Source organism: Chlorocebus sabaeus, chromosome 9, assembly GCF_047675955.1.
Source record: "Chlorocebus sabaeus isolate Y175 chromosome 9, mChlSab1.0.hap1, whole genome shotgun sequence".
NCBI classification, from domain to species: Eukaryota; Metazoa; Chordata; class Mammalia; order Primates; family Cercopithecidae; genus Chlorocebus; species Chlorocebus sabaeus.
Window position 1 is genome coordinate 70,146,213 of NC_132912.1, and position 24,696 is coordinate 70,170,908.

Below are 24,696 nucleotides of genomic sequence, written 5' to 3' on the forward strand. Positions count from 1 at the left end.
CCCTCCTTCCTCTTGCAGCAAATATGTGTTTTCTGTCTCATCAGGGCCTCAGAGAGCCGCGCCTCAACTCCAGCTAGTGGTCCAACCTGCCCAGAGAACCTGGGCACTGAGCGAGGTCTCTGTGTGCCCTCCCCTCTGCAGCACCCTCCTTCGGTGGCTCGGCCCCAGTTCATCCTGTCTCACATGGCCTCTAATGTGGATGCTGTTCTAATGCCAATGATGTTCATCATAACCCCCCTTCAGTTATGCTTTCATTTTCTTAAGCCCTTTTATAGCCATTATGCCATTTGATTAAAAGCAACATGAGGCCATTTCTCTGAGGGAGGAGCCAGTACCTCCTGACCGCTTGCTGAGGCCCAGGCTTCTGCTGGGAGAGCCTTCCATTCCAAAGTCAGCAGCAGGCAACCTCAGCTGGAGTGACAGATGGCAGGCCCCGGGCAGTGGTAGGAGGGTGACCCCTCCTCTAGTGCAAATAAACATGGAATCAGCCCTGTGTGGGGCTTCCTCTATGCCTTCCTGGCCCAGGCAGGGTGAGAGCTATTCCCCCTCAGATGGGTCCTAGTAGTTTTGGCTCATCTGATGGGGAATGGCCTGCCTCATGTGATGGCGAGTGCCCGTCTGTCAGAGGTGCCACAGGCAGGACTCTGACCCTGGCTGGGTGGGAGGTGAGACCAGCTGACCTTTGAGGTTCTGGGTCTTTCCTTGGATAGATGAATCAACCGAGGCCCAAACACATCATGAGAGCATCGGGTTGTACAGTGAGACTGCCGCGGTGCCAGGACAGGAATATGTGATTCCAGAACAGCCCTGTGCCCAGGATGGACTTCTCTTGCCTGGCCTCTGGGAAGCCCCTGGGGGTGGGCTCTGGTTCAGTCTTATGCTCCCAAGACCAGAGTCCTCAAGTGTCTTGCGCCTGGATTGGCTCCTGGGTCACTGGGGCCTCTGAGTAGTCTCTAAGCAGAAGGAGCCTGCCCAGAAGTGCCTTGGCCTGTGCAGCTCTCCCTCCTGTGCTGTCCTGCTCACCCAGGGGCTTGCTTTTGAGCCCCTCGCCCCCTGCATTCCTGGCCAGGCCCTTCTTGCCTGGGTCCTTCCTCTCCTGTCTCTGTTCATTGTGGCCCCTCCTGATGCCTCCGCTTCCTTCTGCTGCTCATCCAAATGGGGCAGTAACTGAGCGAGACCAGAGCTGGATATGCAGTGGGTGGACAGGTGGGTTTCACCAGCACCGGCGTTGGCTTCCCCATATCCTAACTGTGGCCTTGGAAGGCTCACAGCAGTTCTGTGAATCTCAGCGCCCTCTCATCTTTCAGATGAAGCTTATCCCCCACCCCCAAAAGGTGGTTCAAGATAAGAAGATGGCTTTTCCCCAGGTAGGGGAGCAGGTCAAGTGGCTATCTATGTCAGCTGCAGTCCAAGAAGTGACTTGCACCAAAGTGGGCAGCAAGGATGGCCCAGATCTCCTGGTCCTTACCCTTCTAAAAGGCAGACAATATCTCTTAGCAGGCACAGCCGCAGAGAAAAGATCGGCTGTTTTGGCTCCTCTTGCATAGACATATTCTGCTTTTCTGCAGAATGTCAGTAATAATTTCGACATGTGGAAGCATCTTACATCTTACCAAGAATGGTCATGTGCCATCCCACATCCACAGGGTGATGGTCTCCCTTTGACACAGGTAGAAACTAAAGCTCTAAGCCTTCATGGCCAAGTGCCTGTCACACACCTGGCCAGGTAAGAGAGACATCAGTGTCTGGGCTGTGTTTCCCAGTCAGTTCAGCCTGGGATAGAGCCTCTGCTGCCTGGCCTCGGCCAGGCCTGGGTGATATGGAGAAGCCAGGGGCTGCCCCTGTCCAGGAGGGGCTCCTGGTTTACCTCAAGTGGCCAGCTGCTCCTGAAAGAGCTTGACTGATCCCAGGTCCCTGTCCACTGCTGGAGGCCTTGGTGGTTCTTCCCCTGCCCCCGAGCTGGAGAGAGGGGGCATATGGAGGCAGCCACTGTTTCCTTGCTGGAGTCTCCCTGCTTCTATTTTCTACCTCTCCCTGATCCATCCGAGTGATCTGAGTGGCTTCTCAACTCGCAGACCAGCAGGAGAGCCAGGCCACAGCCTTCATCCCCAGGCTGGAGGGAGGTGAGAATGAAAGGGCCTGCTGGAGGAAGGAGGGGCTGCAGTGACAGCAACGAAGGTAGGGCTGCACGGTCTTCCATTATGGAAATAGTTCTGCACTCTTCGCTACTTGTAGCTGAGCTCCTGCAGCACCTCACTGGGATGATTGTAGAAGCTTAGGATGCCTTCAGAGTGGCTTATTTTTTCCTTCCAGAATGCTTAGAGGGTGGTGGAAAAAAATCAAACAAAATTTTTATGAGAAATAAATTGCAGATGCGTGAGTTCCCGTTAAAGCTTTAGTAAGTGGGGAATAGGCAACTCTGAAACAAGCCCCCAAGTGAATCATGACAGCCACTCTAAAGGGACCTCCCCAAAGCGTCCCCAGCCTGGCGCTGGAAAGACATGGAGGCTCTCAGCATCCAGGCGGCTGCCAGGATCAACTCAGTCATCCTCGTGTTTCCAAATAGAGCTGCCATGTGATCTTCCTCCACCCTCTGAGCCATTCTCAGGGAGAGAAGGAGGGAGGCTGGGATCTCAACAGGGCATGGAGGCTGAGAGGGACAAGGATACTTCTGTCTGCTTTCTGATATCAACCACTGGGAGGTGGTGCCTGACCTTGGTGCTCACTGGTGGCTTAATGCCCTCAGGTTTCAGGTCTGTGTGGCACGTGGATGCCTTTGTTGCCATCTTTAGCACACGGCCCTCTGGTCTATGTGTGTGACCCTTCTCTGCCATCCCCACCTCTGCCAGCATTGGGCATGGTGTGCGGCATACAGCAGGTGCTCAGCTGGGTGGGAGCATTGTGTAGAGCAGGAAGTCCAAAGCCTCAAAGCTCCTCTGAAATAAATGAGACAGGATAGGGCAGAGTTTTTCAAGTTGCATACTATGACCTGCTAGTGAATTGTTAAGTCAAGTCAGTGGGCTGAGACCAGCAATTTTTTAATGCAATAAAATAGAAAATGTCAGAGTACATCATCACATATAAAATGGTAATTACTATGTTGTAACTCTTAATTTCAGTTTTACTATGTGCATGCACAGATCGATCTATCTGTCTATCTATCTATCTCCTGGGACATGATGAAAAATGGTATTTCTTACTCTTAGTCATGATGAAAAAATATTGAAAGCCGCTCTTATGAGTTGTCCTGCAGAGATTTGGGGATCTGTTCTCAGCCAACTCAGCCACCCGCCCTCCCCAGCTCATACCCCAACCATTATACAGCCTTCCTCCTCTCATCCCTCCCCTTCACGCACCCCGCATGGCCCGTGCTCTCAGTCTGGAAGTCTTTTGTCATGTCTTACCATTTTCTCTGCCTGTGGCCAAATCCCCTGGGTCTGAAGGTCTGGGCCCGGTTCAGGTGAAAGGGAAGCAGAGCGGGTCAAGGGGCTTCTCCCTTTCCCAGCTGACTCCTTGGCAGACACACAGCAGCAGGTGTCTCCCGCCCAGATGAGAGGCCTCCGGGGTCCTTGGGGACTGGCCTGCCAGGACACAGTTGTTTACTCTAGGCACTCGCAAGAGGAAGAAAAGGGTTCGTAGCTTAGAATATTTGTTCAGACAAGAGCCATTTATGGCCGGGCGCGGTGGCTCAAGCCTGTAATCCCAGCACTTTGGGAGGCCGAGACAGGCGGATCACGAGGTCAGGAGATCGAGACCATCCTGGCTAACACGGTGAAACCCCGTCTCTACTAAAAATACAAAAAACTAGCCGGGCGAGGTGGCGGGCGCCTGTAGTCCCAGCTACTCCGGAGGCTGAGGCAGGAGAATGGCGTAAACCCGGGAGGCGGAGCTTGCAGTGAGCTGAGATCCGGCCACTGCAGTCCAGCCCGGGCTACAGAGCAAGACTCCGTCTCAAAAAAAAAAAAAAAAAAGAGCCATTTATAAGTTTCTGGGATATGAGATAGTTCCTATATTTTTCAAATCAGAAAGTGGTGTATGGAAGTTTTTAAGTATTTATAAATAAGACCACCTGGGAAATGTCATCTCTGGAGAAGGAGAGGCTGCAGGGATGAATGAGATGCAAGTCTCGACCTCAAGCAGCTTACAGGTATTAGTGTCAGCAGACACTAGATGGCTAGATAGCACCTGGTCACAGGCGTAGGGGAGGGCAGATGTGCCATGGAGAGCTAGGGAGAGGACTCTCAGTGGGAGGGTAGCTGTCCTTGTGTCCTTGTGGGAGGGTTTCTAAGGAGGTGGAGGCATGTAGTCTGAGTGATGACATGGGGACATGATTGGTGGGGGCAGTCAGCTCGTTCACCCCAGTAGCTGACACACATGACTTGAAGGTGGATGCGGGGCAGCGGGGCCTCACCACTTGCTCACCGGCACTTGGTGCTGCTTAGCGATTCAGTCCCGGAACATGTGAGGGTGAAGACAAACATCACATATTTGAGAGACTTCATTTTGCCCAGTAAGAGATATTATTTCAGTTAAGCTGGAATTTAACTTTCCATAACCCTCAGTTCTCTGTTTTTTTTGTTTTTTGTTTTTTCCTATGCACCCACTGCTCCAGATAATATAAGAGATTAGAGGAAAACAAGTCTTCATTAAGAATTTAAGCTGGGCATGGTGGCTCACACCTGTAATTCCAGCACTTTGGCAGGCCAAGGTGGGAGAATTGCCTGAGCCGAGGAGTTTGAGACCAACCTGGACAACGTGGCAAAACCCCATCTCTACAAAAAGTACAAAAATTAGCCGGGTGTGGTAGTGTGAACCTGTAGTTCCAGCTACTCGGGAGGCTGAGGTGGTAGGATCAATTGAGCCTGGGAGGTTGAGGTTGCAGTGAGCTGTGATTGCACCACTGCACTCCAGCCTGGGCCACAGAGTGAGACCCTGTCTCAAAAAACTAAAACAAAAAAGAATTGATTAAATAGAGTAACAGCACTACAACACTTTTTTTTTTTTTTTTCTTTGAGATGGGGTCTCGCTCTGTCACACAGGCTGGAGTGCAGTGGCATGATCTTGGCTCACTGCTACCTCAACTTCCCAGGCTCAAGTGATCCCTCACCTCAGCCTGTCAAGTAGCTGGAACCACAGGCGCACACCACCATGCCCGGCTAATTTTTGTATTTTTGGTAGAGATGGGTTTTTGCCATGTTGCCCTGGCTGGTCTCAAATTCCTAAGCTCAAGTGATCTGCCTGCCTCGGCCTCCCAAAGTGCTGGGATTACAGGCGCGAGCCACTGCGCCCAGCCAAGAGCACTTTTAAGAGGAAAAGTATCTGTGTCATATAGGATGCTTTGGTCTGCATTTACTTAATTCTGTCTTTGTTCTGTTTCACCTCTTACTATCCCAGCCGATATTTCTCAAAGTGTGGTCCCAGGACCAGCAGCAGTAGCATTGCTAGAGAACTGGTTAGAAATGCACATTCCCTGGCCTCGCCCCAGACCTACATCAGAAACTCTAGGGAGGGGGCAGCAGTCTGTTGTCATACCTGCCCCCCGATGCCCCGCTTTCTGATTCACATGCATGCTGAAGCCTGAGAAGCTCTGCCTGGGCTTTCAGTTCTCAAAGTGGCATCCATAGGCCAGCAGCATGGGCATCCTGGAAGCCTATTAGAAATGCAGAACCTTAGGTTTCACTTCATACCTCCTGAGTCAGAATCTGCACCTGAGCAAGAATCCCTGGTGATTTGTTTGTATAATAAGTCCTCATTTAATAAGGACTATGCCAACACCTGGCCTGCTGCCCATCCTATGGACCCACCAACCCTCAGTAGAATGGGGTCAGCAGGAAGTAGGGAATCTTGGCTGAAACAAATGCTTCTGGACCCAAAGCTCTGCCTCCTGCCAGGCCAGACAGTGGCATAGTGGGAGGCTTCAGACCTCCCAGCTTGCCAGGGAGGGTGCCTTGACCTGTCAGTGCCAGCTGCCCTCAGAACTTCCTCTGGGCTCATAAGGCAGATTGAAACATGGTCACAAAAGTCTTGTCAGTGTCCCCTGGGACTGCCTGCCTGTCTTCAGCCTGGATGACACAGAGAGGGAGACACCTGACTAGGCCTGGGGGCTCACGCCTGTAATCCCAGCACTTTATGAGGCCAAGGCAGGAGGATCGCTTGAGGCCAGGAGTTCAAAACCAGCCTGAGCAACATAATGAGGCCCCCATCTCTACAAAAAAATTTTAAAAACCATTAGCCAGGCATGGTGGTACACACCTGTAGTCCCAGCTACTCAGGAGACTGAAGCAAGAGGAGTACTTGAGCCCAGGAGTTCAAGGCTGCAATGAACTATGATTGCAACACTGTACTCCAGTCTGGGTGACAGAGGGAGACCTTGTCTCAACAACAACAACAACAATTAAAAAAGAAAAAAGAAAGGGAGACTCCCATGGTGAAAACAGAAGCAGAGGCCGGGTGCAGTGGCTCACGCCCGTAATCTTAGCAGTTTAGGAGGCCGAGGCGGGCGGAGTATGAGGTCAGGAGATGGAGACCATCCTGGCTAACACAGTGAAACCCCGTCTCTACTAAAGAATACAAAAAATTAGCTGGGCATAGTGGCAAGTGCCTATAGTCCCAGCTACTCGGGAGGCTGAGGCAAGAGAATGGCATAAACCCGGGAGGCAGAGGTTGCAGTGAACCGAGATTGCGCCACTGCACTCCAACCTGGGTGACAGAGCAAGACTCTGTCTCGAAAAACAAAACAAAACAAAAACAGAAGCAGAAGCAGAAGCCAGGGCTCCCTCTTACACCTCCTTCTGCTTCTCTCCTGATGACTTGTGTCTCCCTGCAGGGTGGAGAGCCTCTGAATCAAACTCCGCTCAATCCTGACCACTTTCCACGTTCAACTCTTGCCTGTTCTCCCTTCCTTATCCTTGGCTTCTCAGGATTTTGTAGAAAGAAAGGCAAAGGTCTGAAGGCCCACACACAACATCAGCATGAGCAGGTCTCCTCCTCTCTGCGAATTCCTCATCTGCAGAGTGGGGAGGACAGTGCCACCCACTGGAATTGGGGCTGGAGGCAGCGTCACTGTGATCACCTCCTGCCTTAGCCCACCACCTGCCGCTCAGCCCACCTGGAGTCCTGACCACATGCTGCCTGCTCACTCCTTGCCCTCTAACCCATGGGGCCACTTGCTGCATATACTTCTTGCATGCACCCAGGGGCCAGGACAGAGGAGCCAGAGGGCACTGTTCAGAGGTATGATGGAGGCTAGCCAGTGGTTGCAGGGCCCAGGGCCAGAGGCAGCTGGCCAGGGAAGGTTTGCCATAGTTGGCCTTCTGGAAGATTCTGAGCGTCCAGCCCCCAACAGAGTTGTGGCACACCCTCCCTGGTCCCCCAGAGCCCCCCCACCCCTCCTTCTCCCCATGCACACACCTGGAAGCATGCTGCTCTGTCATTTCAGGTCTCAGTCTCAGGTCCCATTGTGGCTCACAGAGTGGGGACAAATAATTTCTGCAGAGAAGGTAACTGACAGGAGGAATCCCCCACTTACCACTATAAGGATGATGGAAAGGAGCTTGTGTGGGGAGGCTGCAGGTCTGTGTCTGAGTCCCAGCTTCAACACCATCTGTGTGAGATCGATTAACTGGAAACAGAGACTGAGTTTCAAATCTGAAAAATAGGAAGATAGTCCTTACCTATATCCTCACAGCCCTCTCCAGAGGATAAGATGAAATTAATGCACACACCGCGTTTTATAAAGCATAAAATCCTTCGTGGACTTCAAGGGGATTGTTGATCCTCCCCCCATGTAAGTGTCTGCATATGTAAAGGGGCCCCTCTACGTCCTGGTTGGTAGATCATGATGACTAACCTTCCCATGCCTGATACCTCCTGGTTATAAAGCGCCTTCCCCCACTGTGCTTCCCCTAATCTCCCAGACGCCTGATCAGGAAGTGCAGGAAACAGAAACCATGTGGGCATTTTAAGTAAAAAGGGATTCATGGGGACTTAGGTTCTTACAAAAGCATGGGAGGCTTTGGCAGTGGCCGCAGGCTGGGCTGCCAACCGTTACTCTCAGAACACTGCTGATGAACCCTCCAGGTGAGTTATTCCCTCCCACAGTCAGGAATGGGAGAGCAGGAGGCCGCAGTGGAACTGGTGAGCTCACGTCATTCTACAGACTGCCAAGTAGGGATTGGGAGGCCAATGCAGGTGGCCTGGACCCTGGGATGCTAAGACAGAAACTCACACCCTATCCCCTCTGGGGCACTGACTGGCCGACCCTAACTGCAGGGGATCAAGGAAATGTGGGTTTATGTTTCCAGCAAGTTGTTCAGTTTCTCACTATCTCCATTTCCTTCTCTGGGCGATACTGGATTAAATGAGTCAGTATATGCAGTGTACTTCGAATCATGCTGACATGCAGTGAGCTCTCTGTATGGTGGTAGTTGCTCTCTAAGAATGTAAGGGGCAGCTCAGATGAGGGCTTGTGGAATGTCATCATGGTCTGTTAGAGTTGGGCAAGACCTCGATGAGTTGGGCAAGATCTCAGAGTGACCCTGGTGTAGCATGGAAAGACTAGAGCCAGTAACTGGCCAGTACAGAATGGCAGGCTGGCTGCAACAGACTGACAGTGCTGGGGTGGCAGGGGATCCTTCCTCCTTCCTCCCTCCCTGTCTTCCTTACCACATCGGTAAAAGGGATTCGAGATGGCCACTTAGTATCTGGAAGAGGGAGCAATCATGATGCACAGCCTTCAAGCCTGACAAGGATTGGACTAGGCAGGGACCCTCTGGGTTGGCACATCTGGGAGGACAAAGTCAAACTTGTGGCACTTCTCTCCTGCCCCTGGATCTGGGGCTCCACGCCTATCTGGAGGGATGTTGATTTGTCCCCTCCCTGGGTATAGAGTTTGGATTGCTCCCTGAGCACAGCCAGCTTCCCAGAGTCTGAGCCTTGCCCCGACCCCTGTGCGCTGAGTGTCACAAGTCCCATGAAAGAATGACTTGCCCTCCGAGGTGGTAGCTTCTTGTCTGCATGCCCAGCAGCTTCGTGCCTTCTGCCCTGCACACCCTTGCTTGGTGTCTGCAGAGCTCTGAGTTGTACTCACAGGCATCAAGCAGTAGGTGCAGGCATCGTGTTAGCCAGCACTTAGGAGGTGGTCGTTAGACAAACAGTGCAGGCAGCGCTTGCTGGCTGTGCAGCCGCACTGAGGGAGAGGTTGGGATTAAACAAACAGGGGTCAACAGCAATTAGTGCAAATTAGACGTGGCCCCCAGACACGAGAGTGCAGGAAGCTCCTGTTTGCAACCCCTGCCCCACTTATGTTCACCCGCAGGGAAGTAACAAGGCACACACTTGGTCTTTGCCCAAATGGCATTCTCTGTGCCAACCACTGTGTGGTGAAACCTGGGTGAACCAAAACCTCCAGCTGTCCAGGATACTGTTGGTGCTCTGCTGGTAGCACACAGGCCAATAGCAAGAAGTTCTTTGACCCTTGTGTAAAACACAAGAAAAGGGCCGGTGGCTCACGCCTGTAATCCCAGGACTTTGGGAGGCTGAGGTGGGTGGATCACTTGTGGTCAGGAGTTTGAGAATGACCTGGCCGACATGGTGAAACCCCGTCTCTACTAAAAATACAAACATTAGCCAGGTGTGGTGGCTTGCACCTGTAGTCCCAGCTACTTGGGAGACTGAGGCAAGAAAATTGCTTGAACCCAGGAAGCAGAGGTTGCAGTTAGCCAAGATTGTACCACTGCACTCCAGCCTGGGTGACAGAGTGGGACTGTGTCTCAAAAGAAAAAAATAAATAAAATAAAATTAAAAAATAAAACACAACAAAAGACTTCCAGGCTGCATTTACTGCCACTCTCCACTACTGCCTGTCCCTGTCTCTGTCCAGAGTGCTGGACAGCCGCCTGATGCCCTGGATCTCCAAGCCCAGCCTTGCAAGGATGCCTTATCCAAAGAATAAAAGGCTTGTGGGGATATGGACATGGGCATGTAACCATCATGGGTTTGTTGCCTGATGCACTCAGCAAGTCAGTACGCCAAGACACTGGGTTGCAGCAGAGAAAGAGGTTTAATCATAGAGTCACTGAATGAAGACATGAGAGGATACCTCAAATCTATCACCCCAAGGAATTTGGAATCAGAGTTTTTAACAGTTTGGGAGTGGGCCGAAGCATGGAGATCATTGATGGGTGGAAGAGTGCAGGGTGAGGCCATGGGACAGGGAGAGGAAGCAGCTGTGTTTTCATGCTGATGCTGATCCTCTGTGGGGGGTTTCCAGACTGGTTGCTGGAATTGGGGATCTGAAAAACATCTTAAGCTATCCTGCAGCAAAAGCTCATGATTCTAATGTCAGTGATCCTGTCTATAGGAACAACAGGGACATGAATCGATTTATAAACAATCTTTGGACCCTAAGGTCAGAAATCCTATCTACAGGAACAACTGAGATGCGCATGGTCAGGATCTTGTGCTGTGTGACTTCCAGCAACAAGGAAGTGGGCCAAAGTACAGCCCAATTAATGCTTAATTATAACTGTATTTCAGTCCAGAATGTGGCATGCAATTTTTGTCAACACTCTGGGGACACTTTTGAATTTAGGCATTTGGGAAATGTTCCTTCATTCACCAGTTGCTGTTTTTAACTAAGTGATTTACTTTGTGCTGGAGCTGAGCTACACCGAGCTCGAGACACAAATAGAACAAACACACTCCCTGCTCTCACAGAGCTCCTGGCGTTGTCCCGTGTGCTAGTGACCATTTGCTGCACACCCAGCTCTTCTCTAAGCACTTTCCAAGGATGCTCTTGTTTAATCCTCATGACAACTTTATGAGACAGATACTATTATTCTCCTCAGGTGAGGAAACCAAGGCACAGGAAGATTAAATAACTTGGCCAAGGTCACTCCATCTGAGCCAGAATCCCAACCCAAGTAGTCTTGCTGCAGACTATTCAGGACAGTGTTTTGCATAGGGAGAGATTTTTGCACAGAGCTATAGGGGGATAGAAAGCCACAGGAACATTATGGCTGAAGTGCATAACTTTGGTTGGAAGGAAACCCCTTTGGGGTGGAGAGAACAGTGTAAGGTAATGAGGCAGGTTTCCCTAGGCCAGGTAGGCAGTCAGCCCCACTCCTGCTAGCTTCGGTCAACTCTGCAAGTTGGGGGAGGGTGGCACCCAGAATAAAAGTACTGTGCAAAAATATTCACCAGATTCTCTCATTAATCTACACTGAGAAGACCAGTGGTGCTCAGACTAGCTGTGCATTCAAATCATTGGGCAGGCTTTTAAAACTCCATGTCCTGACCACACCCCACGCCGATTAAATCAGAGTCTCTGATGGTGGGATTCGGACTTCATGATTTTTTAAAGCTGTCAATGTAGTTGCCCAGTGGTTTCTTCTTTCCTGCTGCCCAGGAAAGCCAATTCACTGAGAACAGCAGGTTTCGCAGCAAAGAAAGAGTTTAATAATCACGGGGCCAGCCAAGCCAGAGAATGGGAGAGAAATCTCAAATCAGCCTTCTTGAGAATTTAGAGGTTAGAATTTTTCAAGGATAGTTTTTCAGGCAGGAGGCTAGGGAAAGGGGAGTGCTGATTGGTTGGGTTGGGGATAAAGTCATAGGAGGTTGAAGCTGTCTTCTTGTGCTGAGTCAGTTCCTAGGTGCAAGACCAGCTGAGCCAGTTTCTTGGTATGGGTTACTGGTTGATATGGTTTGGCTGTGTCCCCACCCAAATCTTATCTTGAATTGTAGCTCCTATAATTCCCACGTGTTGTGGGAGGGACCCGGTGGGACATGATTGAATCACGGGATGGTTTCCCCCGTACGTTCTCGTGCTAGTGAATAAGTCTCACGAGATCTGATGGTTTTATAAGGGGTTTCCCCTTTCACTTGGCTCTCATTCTGTCTTGCCTGCTACCGTGTAAGACATGCTTTTCACCTTCTGCCATGATTGTGAGTCCATTAAACCGCTTTTTCTTTATAAGTTACCCAGCCTCTGGTATGTGTTTATCAGCAGCCTGAAAATGGACTAATATACCGGTCCAGGTGGTGCCAGCTGGTTTATCAGAATGCAGAGTCTGAAAGATACCTCAAACACCAATCATAGGTTTTACAGTTGTGATGTTATCTGTAGCAGCAGTTGGGGAGGTTAGGAATCTTGTGACCCTGGCCACACGACTTCTGAACCATAATTCTAACCTTGTGCCTAACTTGTTAGTTTTACAGAGGTGGTCCCTGAGCAAGGAGGGAGTTAGTTTTGGGAAGGGACTGTTACTGTTTTTGTTTTAAGGTTAAACTACAAAGAAATTCCTCCCATAGTTAGCTTGGCTTACGCTCAAGAATGATCAAGGACAGCTTGTGAGGTTAGAAGCAAGATGGAGTCCGCTATGTCAGATTTCTCTCCCTGTCATAACTTTTGCAGAGGCAGCTTTATCCAGATGATTCCAGTGTGCAGGCTAGATAGAACCACTGAGCTAGACCAGAACTTCCGATTAACGCTTCTGCCCCAGGTGTGCACCACCAACTCCGAGGCAGGGAACACAGGCACATGAAAGGGGACAGCAAAATTGTCATTCTTTTCTGAGGCTCTTCCCAGAGCACCTTAACCAAAGCAGAGGAACTAAGAGAGCCCTGAGAGCAGCCTGTGGGAGGGCACAGGCCTTCCAGTGGCCGGAGTGCAGAAGGGAGGAGGAGGGAGGGTGCAGAGGGCAGGGAGGATAAATGTCAGGCATGGGCTCAGCAGTTTCAGCTGCTTATCTGGCTGTCTCCAGAGTGGCCAATAAGAAGACTGAGTCATTTCTGCAAAGAATTGTTATGATCTGGCTTTGATTGCATGTTAGATCAGGGTGCAGGGGAGTCTTTGGAGGGAAAGGCTGTGGTGGGTGGCCCCCTCAATGCCCATTAGCCCACCCTTACTGTCCAGCCTGGGGCACAGAGGAGGAATCAAAGCCAAGGGTTTTTCTCCTTTGCTTTTCTTTCCCTGCAGCTGATACTTAAGGACAGAAAAATGTCTCTAGGTTTATTAGTAGAGTCTTAAAACATCCCATGCTTCCATCCTGTCAGTGGGGGTGCCCACCATACTTCCTACACCTCACTAGCCCCCTCCTCCCTGGAGAGCACCGATGGTCCCACCCCACAGACCATGAGGTGGAAGGATGGTCTTAAAGATGAAAGGTTGAGGTTCAGAGACGTGAAGGGGTTTGCCTGAGGGTGCACAGCTTTAAATGGCAGTGCCAAAATTAGGGCCTGTGTCCCTGGCCCTTTTCACCCTGCCAAATGGCCCTTCATCAGCAGGAGACTCAGAACTCCAGTCTAGCTGCAGTCTAGCTTTTTCTGCAGGCTAGAAGTCAGCCTGCAGGATTGTCAAGGCTGTGCAGTGTGCTCCTGGCTCTCTGAGGGCTGGAGCTGTACTATTTCCATTTGCTCTGGCCCCACCCCTGCCAGGATGCCCAGTCCAGGGCCCTGTGGAGGTAGGGAAGGCTCAGCCCTTGTCCCCACCTGACTCTGCCCAGCAGGGTGCGGTGGAGTGGTCTGAGAGATGTGTGTGTGTGTGACCCCGGAGCCTTCTTGTTGCGACATGACCCCCTGTCCCCGCCAGGTTACCACAGTCTGCTTGCTTATCTCTTGTGGCATTTTGAGAGGGGTGTGCAGCTCAGCACAGCACAGCAGGGCATCCTTGATCTTGGTTGTTTTTGTGTCCAAGCACTAGAGCTGCCTTGAGGCCGAGATGTGGGGCCAGGGCTGGCCTAGATTCTCCAGCAATGCTGGAATCAGAGGCCAGCCAGCAGTTCTGATTACCTCTGTGCTAGGCGCTCACCGCCCTTGACACTTCCCCAGGTCCTGACCCCCTCCTTCTCACAGGGTGCCACTGTGGATGCCACACTGGACCAGGAGAGCGCTCTGGAGCCATCATTTGTAATCATCCTGCTTCTCAGTCAGTTCCACTGATGTGAATCAAGTTTACCCATCAATATTGCTAACAGTTAGTGAGATGGGGGCAAGCTGACCTCAGGGAAGTAATTTTCTGTAAACACTGCCCACTCTGCTTCTACTACTATTGATTACTCTAAACTTCCCACAGACATACGTGGGAGTCCAGGGTTGCTGTCTGCAGTGGGAGGATGGCCAGGCAGTGCATAGTTTAATTCTGCTTGAGGTTTTCACCCTGCTATAGGCCACTGAGTCCTTGACTTTAGTCCCCACCTAAGACATGAAGCCTTGCAACAGAAGCCCATATTCTTGGAGGCCATGGGAAAGTTAAAGGAACGTTCCTCTGGCTTCATAAAAGGATTCTAGAACCTCACATCCTACATTCTATGGTCATAGGCTGAAAGAGGTGGAAGTAACCCCAGAATGCCCTGTAGACTCAAAGCCTCTCATTATCTGGAATAGTGGAATGTTGGGGGCCGAGTGCAGTGGCTCAAGCCTGTAATACCAGCACTTTGGGAGGCCGAGGCAGGTGGATCACTTGAGGTCAGGAGTTCGAGACCAGCCTGGCCAATATGGTGAAACCCCATCTCTACTAAAAATGCAAAAATTAGCTGGGTATGGTGGCATGCGCCTGTAATCCCAGCTACTAGGGAGGCTGAGGCAGGAGAATCACTTGAACCCAGGAGGCGGAGGTTGCAGTGAGCCAAGATCATGCCACTGCACTCCAGCCTGGGCAGCAGAGCAAGACTCTGTCTCAAAAAACAAAAACAAACAAAAAAGTGGAACTTTGAAAACAACCTGGATGTCCAACAATAGGAACAGGAGCCAAAGTGGTACATCCATCCCATGGACTATGATGCAGCCATAGAAAGTCACCAATTTGTAACCTGAAAAGATATTTATGGCATGTCATGAAGAACAGCATGCTATGACATGCTATCCAGGAGGTCATTTGGAAATACATATGTGTATGAGTGTATATACACACATACACAAACACATTAAACAGTGGGGAAGGCCATATACCGAGACATTAATAGTGATTCATTCTAGATGATGGGACGTGATGATTTTACTTTTGTTCATCAATATCTTCGCATTTTCTAAATTAGATTACTAGTGTCAAAGGGGAAGACTAGGGTAAGTGTTTTATCATACCCTTGGTCCACAGAGGCCTGGCCCTGACTGGCAAATGTGCACAGAATGGGTGAGGCCAGGGAATGGGCCCCCACTCTTGAGTGTAGCTGTTGTCACAGAGCTGATTAAGCAGCATTGATGGTGGATCTGCTGTTTGCCCAGCTCAGGGTGGTCTCAGCCTGAAGGGACTCATGGTCTAGTTCAGAAGGTTAGACATTCATTCATCCAACAGATATGGAGCACCCCATGGGCACTGTGCTTTGTGTCACATTTACAGGAGTGAACAGATATATTCACAGGTTGCAGAGCATGGTGCATGACATGAGTGTGGTATAAAGAAAGTGTTAAGAGAGTTTGGAGGGGGATGAAGGGAAGTGGCAAAGGAAGCAGCCTTTGAGCTGGGATTTGGGGAGAAGCAGGAAGTGGTGAGTGGTGATGGGAGCACGGCCCATGGTACTGAAAGTAAAGCTGAGGTCCCTTTCCTCTCCAGGTACAACAGAGTCCAGAGACTACTGTGCCGTCTAGCCTCGGGACATTTATTTAACTTCTCCAAGCCTCAGTTTCCACATCCACAAAATGCAGATCATTTCATATTCTCTGCGGCCTCCGGCGATCTCCCTCTCTTGTCAGGATGCTGTGAGCATAAACGATCTTTCAGCTTTATCTGGAAACTCCCAGTTGCCTTCTTGGCTTGTCACTTGTGAGCTTGTCTGCTCTGATGTGTTGGTTCTGCCAGCTTTGGCATGTTTGATGGTCCCATCGCTCCTTCCTCTAAGCTGCTCAAATGACTTTTGCAGTTAAATTAGGGGAAAGGGCTATACCTAATCCCTGCTCTGTGCCTGTGAAAGCTATTACTGGCCTTTAGCAGGGTGGTTCAGAAAATGCCACAGACCCCGGGGAGGCCAGCTCTGTGGCAGACGTGGAAACAACAAGCTGAGACCCCGGCAGTGCCGCTCCCACTAGGCCTGGAGTCACGGGGATGTGTTCCAGGGCTGGGCTGCAGCAGGTCTTCCTGCCATGCCCAGCAAGCCTGTGGCAGCAGCATGACGGGGGACCCCCCTCCCACCCTCAGAAGTACTAGCCACTGTGGGGGCCACTGGCCTTCCCAGCTGAGGGACAGAGGAGACACGGAGTCCAGAGTGGGGAGGGTCCTTAGCAAGCCCCTGTTCAGCCTCCTCTGGAGAAACTGGGGCAGAATGAGTGGTCTTCAGTAGCAGATGGGAAGAAGGGGTGACAGCAGCTCTGAGCCCCCATTTCTCAAGTGGGAATATCTTGACAACTGAGGTTGTGATCTCTCAGCCCAGGCTCCAGCCCTTACTGAATTGCTCAGCGAAACTTGCCTGTCATTGTTATCTTCTGGGGGCCAGGGGCCAGTGCAAGGAGACCAGGTTCTGGCCTTGGCCTTGCCCCTCTGTGTTGTGGGTTGAAGTGTATGGGCTCTGGGATCAGGAACTGTCCTGCCTCCACCACTTACTGGCGTGGGGACCTTGGGCATCAAGAAACTGGGAATCAAATTTTCTTACCTGAGAAATGGGTCATTGTGAGGAACTGTCTAGCGCAGGGCCTCAAACATCGGTTCCCAGAAGCAGCCCCCTTTGCTGGGCCCATTCAGACAAAGGTGCTACACCTCCTTGCGCCTTGATTTCCTTCTGTGTCCAATGGAGGTTGATGTCCCATGAAATGAAAGCCAAGTGCGAGGGGTCTTTCTTATTCTGGGTGATCGGGGCACAGGGGATGGCATCTGTACCCCTGGCCACGCTGCTGGCTGTGCGCTGGGGAATGGCTGCGACAGAGCTGCTGAATGTGGAGATGTGCAAGAGTCCAAGGAATTAGCCCTTTTCTTCCCGGCCATTATTAGTAGGGAAAATGGGTGCCCTGCTTGAAAGAAGAGATTCAAGAACTACCATAGGCAGCACCTTTCTTTAGCCCCCACACCCTGCAAGAGGCCGGGACGAGTGAGGCCAAGCTGCTGGCAGCTGTGTGATGTGACATTTGCACCTGCATAAGCTCCAGAGAAAGCAAAGGAGGTGAGCGGGTACTCCTATCACTTGTTTTTGCTTTTCCTCTTCTCTGAGGAGTCACGGCTGCTTATAACCCTGCCTTCTGAAAACAGCCTGTCTCTGCGTCTTTTCCTGCCTGAGCCTCCATTTGCCGTGGAGTCCCGGCCTCTCCCACCCCTCCTTGTTGGCTCGCTCACCGGTCACATGGTTCCTGCTCCAGGCAGGTGATGGCCAGCACCCCCTCCCCACCCCAGCTGCCCTATAGCCAGTCTTCTTATTGGGGACAGAGCTCCCTGTGACCCCAGCATTCAAGGCCATGGACTGGGCCCCTGGTCTCATACACAGAACCTGCCTTCAGGGAACTGAGAGGCCAGGTCACCCCAGAGTCTAAAGGTGGGCGAGCTCCTCCTGTTAGGGAATCTGGCTGCCTGTTTATGGGGCCTGGGGACTCCTACATAGCGCTTCTCTGTGGCCAAGAATCTTCTCCGTCTCTGTGTCAGCCCTGCCACCCACTGGCTGGGTGACCCCAGGCAAAATTACGTCCTCCCACTGAGCCTGGGTTTTCCCAACTCTCAGGGCCCTCCTACCTCCCGTGGTCTCTCTGCCGTGATCTGTACAGCTTCTTGTCAGTGGCCCATGAATATGAGTGTGTCCAGGAACTTTCTAGTTGGTGCTCTCAGTGGAGGCCAAATCTGGGGCTTTGGCCTTCTATGAGTGGTGGTGAGGGGCTCCGGGAGCCGTAGTGCTTTCAGGAGACATCTGAGGCTCAACCCTCGTTCCTTTCTATGTGAGCCGACATCCGGGTTATCTCGGTGGTGAACTCAGGCTTGAGACTCTGCTGGCCAAACTCTGTGGGCCTATCCCCAGGGATCTGGGTTGCTGCTCAGCAGATGCAGGCCCCAGACCAGTGACAGGGAGCAGGGAACCTGCACTAGCTGGACACATGTTGCTGGAGCACTGTGCTGTTGTACTGCATGCAGGCGTCTTGTCGACTTCTGGGGCCTCCCTGCAAGGTGGGCAGTATGACCCCATTTTACAGGTGAGAAAGCTTAGGTACAGGGATCCTGCCTGAGGCACCACAGTCACTGGAAAGCTGGGCGTATCCTTCTGACTCCAGAGCTTGTTTATCTTAATAACCACCACCCACCCATTCCCAACATGAAGCGAAGGATCTGGGGCCTTTGCCTAAAGAAGGTGGTAGTGTTTTCTAAGCTTCAGACTTCAGAAGTGTCATGAACAAGAAGGGATAGGTTTGTTCTGTGCTGTGACCCACAGCAGAACAAGGAGGCCTGGAAGATTCCAGATGCAGTTTGAGAACATCTCCAGGAAACTCTCAGGACAGGTCAGCAGCCTCTTTGAAAGCCTTTGTTGGGATAGGAAACAGGATAGGAAGCTCCTGGGAGATTCGACAGGAATTCTGGAGAGCAGGTAGTGGAGGTATATACACGTATTGTTTGACAGAGCAATCAGTCCTGCTCCTGGGCATACATCCAAAGACTTCCCACATTGGCTCCTAAGGACAGATAGAGGCCTGGGTGTCATCACTGGCAGAGCAGAGAGGTAGAGTGTGGTGGGTAAACAGCATGATATACTAAGCAGCAGTCAAAAGCAGATGGATTAGATGTGCACAGTCCTCGTGCGTGGAATGTAAAACATGGCTTAGTCAGTCACACTTACTATTGGGCACTAATACTCTTCCCATTGAAAGGAACCAGGACTTCTTGGGGAAGTGGCTGATTCCAGGGCTGGGAACAGGGAAGACTCAAGATGTGTCTTCCTAGAAAGTCAGGCCGTGCATCCAAAAAGTGCTGGAGCCATGTCAAAAGATACAGGAGCCAGGCCAAAGGGGCTCCCACTTGTCAAATCTGGACAATTTGAGCATCAGGATAATGAAGTCCAATAATAAATTATAAATCACTAGAAACATAGGAGTCTATATTGATAATAGATAAGTGGAAGAGAAGTAGAATGCTGAGGGCTGTTAACATTGGGAAATCATTTTGCAGCCCTCACAAAGATCAGGTCAGGTGAGAATCTTTAGTGGATGCTAAGTCTAAGGGTGATGAATGCTAAATGTTGGTGAGAACCAGCATTTAGGATATTTGCACGCTCTTAAGATGTGTCCCCACAGACTTCTTGTTAGTTGCAAGGGAGAAAAAAAAAAACACAATAGTAATTTTATAGTGGAGAAGCAAGTTACACATTGATCAAGTGATCAAATGAACAATAAAGATGAACTTGGTGTGCCTCTGATGTGATACCCCAGGAAGGACATGCATCTGTGCAGTCTTCAGCTGAGGATGTGAAGTCTTGGTCGAATCGTGAAGAAACACCAGACAAACACAAAATGAGGAACTTTTAAAAAGGGAAGGGGGTAGTGCACTACTCCTCCAATGTCAATGTCATAAAAGACAAAGGGGCCCAAAGAGTTAGAAGTAAATGTAATCCTTGATTCCAGACTGGGTCTGGTACTAGAGGGGGAAGTGCTGTACAGGATGTTAGGGCACCTGACCACACTGAACTGTGGGCCATGGGTTTAGATACACATTCTATCAATGTGTGAACACCTGGAATCCTTAACTGCACTGTGGTTATGTAAGAGAATGTCCCAATTCCTAGGAAATACACCCTGAGGGCCATGATGTATGTATGGTACACTCAAATGATTCAGAAAAACTGTGTGTGTGTGTGTAGAGAGAGAAAATGCACGCACAAATGATAGAGCAAATAGGATAAAATGATAATAATTGGCGAATCTAGGCTGGGCATGGTGGCTCACGCCTATAATCCCAGCACTTTGGGAGGCAGAGGTGGGCGGATCACGAGGTCAGGAGATTGAGACCATCCTGGCTAACATGGTAAAACCTGTCTCTACTAAAAATATTAAAAATTAGCCGGGCATGGTGGCATGCACCTGTAGTCCCAGCTACTCTTGAGGCTGAGGCAGGAGAATTGTTTGAACCCGGGAGGTGGAGGTTTCAGTGAGCTGAGATCACACCACTGCACTCCAGCCTGGGCGACAAAGTGAGACTCCATCTCAAAAAAAAAAAAAAAAGGCAAATCTAGCTAAAGGTCATCTGATATTTTTGCTACTGTTTTTATTTTTAGTTTTGGAACATTTTATACATTTGAAATTATTTCCAAATGAAAAAGGAAGGGAGGAAGAGACTTAAGACAATAATATTCAACTTTTCTGAGTAAAAAAAGTTTAAAGGGGAGGAGTGGCAGTGGCCGGGCAGCCCAGTTTCGCGAAGGCTCTCGGCGCGCTGCGGCCCACAGGCACCCAGCACACGCCTTCCCCGCCGCCGGGATGCTCAAGAGGAAGGTCAGCTCCGCCGAAGGGGCCACCAAGGAAGAGCCCAAGAGGAGACCCGCGCGGTTGTCAGCTAAACCTCCTGCAAAAGTGGAAGCGAAGCCGAAAAAGGCAGCAGCGAAGGATAAATCTTCAGACAAAAAAGTGCAAACAAAAGGGAAAAGGGAGCAAAGGGAAAACAGGCCGAAGTGGCTAACCAAGAAACTAAAGATTTACCTGCAGAAAACAGGGAAACGAAAACTGAGGAGAGTCCAGCCTCTGATGAAGCAGGAGAGAAAGAAGCCAAGTCTGATTAATACCATGTCTTACCAGTGGTCCCTGTCTCCCTTCTTGTACAATCCAGAGGAATATTTTCACCAACTATTTTGTAAATGCAAGTTTTTTAGTAGCTCTAGAAACATTTTTAAGAAGGAGGGAATCCCACCTCATCCCATTTTTTAAGTGTAAATGCTTTTTTTAAGAGGTGAAATCAGACGGGCGCGGTGGCTCAAGCCTGTAATCCTAGCACTTTGGGAGGCTGAGACGGGCGGATCATGAGATCAGGAGATGGAGACCATCCTGGCTAACACAGTGAAACCCCGTCTCTACTAAAAATACAAAAAACTAGCTGGGCGAGGTGGCGGGCGCCTGTAGTCCCAGCTACTCGAGAGGCTGAGGCAGGAGAATGGCGTGAACCCGGGAGGCGGAGCATGCAGTGGGCTGAGATCGGGCCACTGCACTTCAGCCTGGGCGACAGAGCAAGACTCTGTCTCAAAAAAAAAAAAAAAAAAGAGGTGAAATCATTTGCTGGTTGTTTATTTTTTGGTACAACCAGAAAATAGTGTGGGATATTGAATTATGGGAGGCTTTGACTGTCTTGGGTGTTGGCTTAACATTCAATAGATGGGGGGTTGGTTTTTATATCCTATAATACAAAGCATATTAAATGGCGATATGGAGTCAGTCCCGCATTTAATGTCTTGAACATTTTATTTTACTTCTATTCTTATGTTTTTTAGTAGAATTGTTTCCTAAAGAAAACCACTCCTTGATCATGGCACTCCGTGTCAGAATTGTGTGCACTCTGTAACATCTTTGGTTGTGGTAGTCCTGTTTTCCTAATAACTTTGTTACAGTGCTGTGAAAGATTACAGATTTGAATATGTAGTGTACATGCTATTCAGTTGTGAACTGATGGGCCATATGTAACAGCTGACCAACATGTAAAGATACTGGTACTTGATAGCCTCTTAAGGAAAATTTGCTTCCAAATTTTAAGCTGGAAAGTCACTGGAATAACTTTAAAAAAGAATTACAATACATGGCTTTTTAGAATTTCGTTACATATGTTAAGAATTGTGTACAAATGGAAATGTCTGTACTGATCCTCAACCAATAAAATCTCAATTATGAAAACAAACAAAAAAAAAGTTTAAGACTTTCTGAAACTGAAAGTCCTAAAGACATTTGAGTAAAAGCCTGGCCCATGCTATGTGGTTCCATTTATATGACGTTCAGGAATACACCAAATTAATGAAGAAGAAGATCAGGGATATAAACTGGAAAGGGGCACAAAGGAACCCTATTGGGGGTTCTTGAATGTTTTCTATTTTTATCTGGGTGGGGGTCACATACATCTGCATATATATCCGGAAGAATGGAAAGCAGGATCTTGAAGAGATATTGGCGCACTCCTGTTCTTGGCAGCATTGTTCATCATAGCCAAGTGATGGCAGCGACCCAAGTGACCATTGACATGTGAAACTCAAGGTTTGTTCATGTTATGACATGTGTCTGAAGTTTCTTCCTTTTTATTCTTTATTTATTTACACGGAGTTTAGCTATTTTTGCCCAGGCTGGATTGCAATGGTGCAATCTCAGCTCCCTGCAACCTCCACCTCCCAGGTTCAAGTGATTCTCCTGCCTCAGCCTCCCAAGTAGCTGGGATTACAGGCATGTACCACCACACCTGGCTAAATTTTTTTTTTTTTTTTTTTTTTTTTGAGACGGAGTCTTGCTCTGTCGCCCAGGCTGGAGTGCAGTGGCCAGATCTCGGCTCACTGCAAGCTCCGCCTTCTGGGTTTATGCCATTCTCCTGCCTCAGCCTCTAGCTGGGACTACAGGCACCCGCCACCTCGCCCGGCTAGTTTTTTGTATTTTTTAGTAGAGACGGGGTTTCACCATGTTAGCCAGGATGGTCTTGATCTCCTGACCTCGTGATCCGCCCGTCTCGGCCTCCCAATAATTTTTTGTGTGTAGTAGAGACGGGTTTTCACCGTGTTGGTCAGGCTGGTCTTGAACTCCTGACCTCAGGTGATCCACCCACCTTGGTTGCCCAAAGTGCTGGGATTACAGTTGTGAGCCACTGCGCCTGGCGTTTCTTCCTTTTTTTTTTTTTTTTTTTTTTTTTTTTTGAGACGGAGTCTCCCTGTGTCACCCAGGCTGGAGTGCAGTGGCGCGATCTCGGCTCACTGCAAGCTCCGCCTCCCGGGTTTACGCCATTCTCCTGCCTCAGCCTCCGAGTAGCTGGGACTTTAAGGCTGAATAATCCTGCATTATCAATGCCACATGCCATAACATGGATGAGCCTTCAGGACATTATGCTCAGCGGCATAAGCCCATTGCAAAAAGGCAAATACTATATGATTCCACTTATATGAGGTGCCCAGGGTAGTCAAATTCATAGAGACAGAGAGTGGAGTGCTGGTTGCCAGGTGCTGGGAGGAGGGAGGGATAGGGAGGTTTTGTTTAAATGGGTATAGAGTTTCAGTTTTGCAAGATCGAGTTCTGGAGATTGGTTGTACGACAATGTGAATGTGTTCATGCTGCTGAACTGTACACCTAAAAATGGTTAGGATGGTAAATTTATTTGTATTTTACCACAGTTAAAAATAAATTTTAAAAAAGATTGTTATTGGTGCTTAGTAAAATATATATGTATATATATAATATATATTATATATATTATAAATATATATTATATACGTAATATATAATATATATAGAAGTGGCCTGAGATCTATATAGCACAGTACCATTTGCCAGTGTGTTTTAAAATTAACAACAAAACAACCACAGAAACAAAAACCCCCCAACTCTGGGCAATATTTTGTGCCCAGGAGAGGACAGGAGCTGGCTCTTGCTGTCACTATCGGCCTGAGGCTGTGCAGGACTCCGTGGGATGAGGTCTGGCCCCGTCCTGTGCTAGGGTGGGAGGTTCTGTGGGATCTGGCTGCTCACAGAGTTGGATTAGGGAAAAGCAGATGCAGCCAGAGCCTCAGCCTGGATAGGGCATGCATCAAGGGCAAGCGTCCTAATCTTGTCTGAGTGATCCTAAAGGTTAGGTAGGAGGAACTATAACAGGTTAGCAAGTATTCATATAGCTGCTGCCTTATTCTGGTTCTTTAAAAAAAAAAAAAAAAAAAAAAAAACTGAGGCAAAATTCACATAACATAAAATGAACCACTTAACCACATAAAGTATACAATTCACTGGCATTTAGGACATTCACAGTGTTGTGCAGTCATCACCTCTATCTAATTCCAAAATACTTCTGTCACCCCAAAGGAGTCCCCATATCCTTTAAGCAGTCGCTCCCCAATTTAATTCTGTTTGAGGAAATATTAGTTATTTCCATTTTCAAGATTAGGAAAACAAGGTACGGGAAGTAATACAAATTTTTAGGAAGTAAAGCTGGGACATCAGCTTAGGGCTGTCTGTTAAATTTCACGTCTATGACACTAAGCTGCGCTGCCTCTTCAGTTATAACTGAGAATATTGGACCTGGAATTAATTAATTAGTAGATCACTACTATCTTTATCTTTATTACACAGTGGCATTTTTGATAAGTGTTGGAAAATGCCCTAGTATCTTCTGTAGGTTAAGTGGATGACAGCTTGAAACTTGATTTCCAAATTCTACACGTTAAATTTTGGAAACCAGAGCTGGGACAGGAGATGTTTTTGTTTTGATTCCAGAGAACATTCCATCTCTAAGTGATGATCCAACATAGTGATGATCCAATATAGTCTGGAACTTCCCAGATAGCTCTTATGGAGCAGTGATACAAGTAGGGCACCTTATCAAGAGTCCTGATAAACTCAAACTGTAACTAACCTCCCTTAGATAGACCCAAGATAGTCATGTCTGCTTTTTTAGGGACTGTTTAGGGGTATGATATCATGATACAGAATGGCATTCCCATAGTTAAGAAGTATTTCCATAGGCCACTGTATGCAACTTCCTATCTCTTGGCAAAAATATTCTTTATGCACATAATAGTCTTTGTTTTTTAATAGTTTTATTGAGCTATACTTCACATACAATACAATTCACCCATTTAAAAT

General features: G+C 49.1%; 1 protein-coding gene across 6 annotated transcripts in view; it reads left to right on the plus strand.

The window, feature by feature from the left end:
- Positions 1-24,696, plus strand: part of LRRC20 (leucine rich repeat containing 20) — a 91,252-nt gene that overhangs the window by 63,079 nt on the left and 3,477 nt on the right. The window lies entirely within an intron of this gene.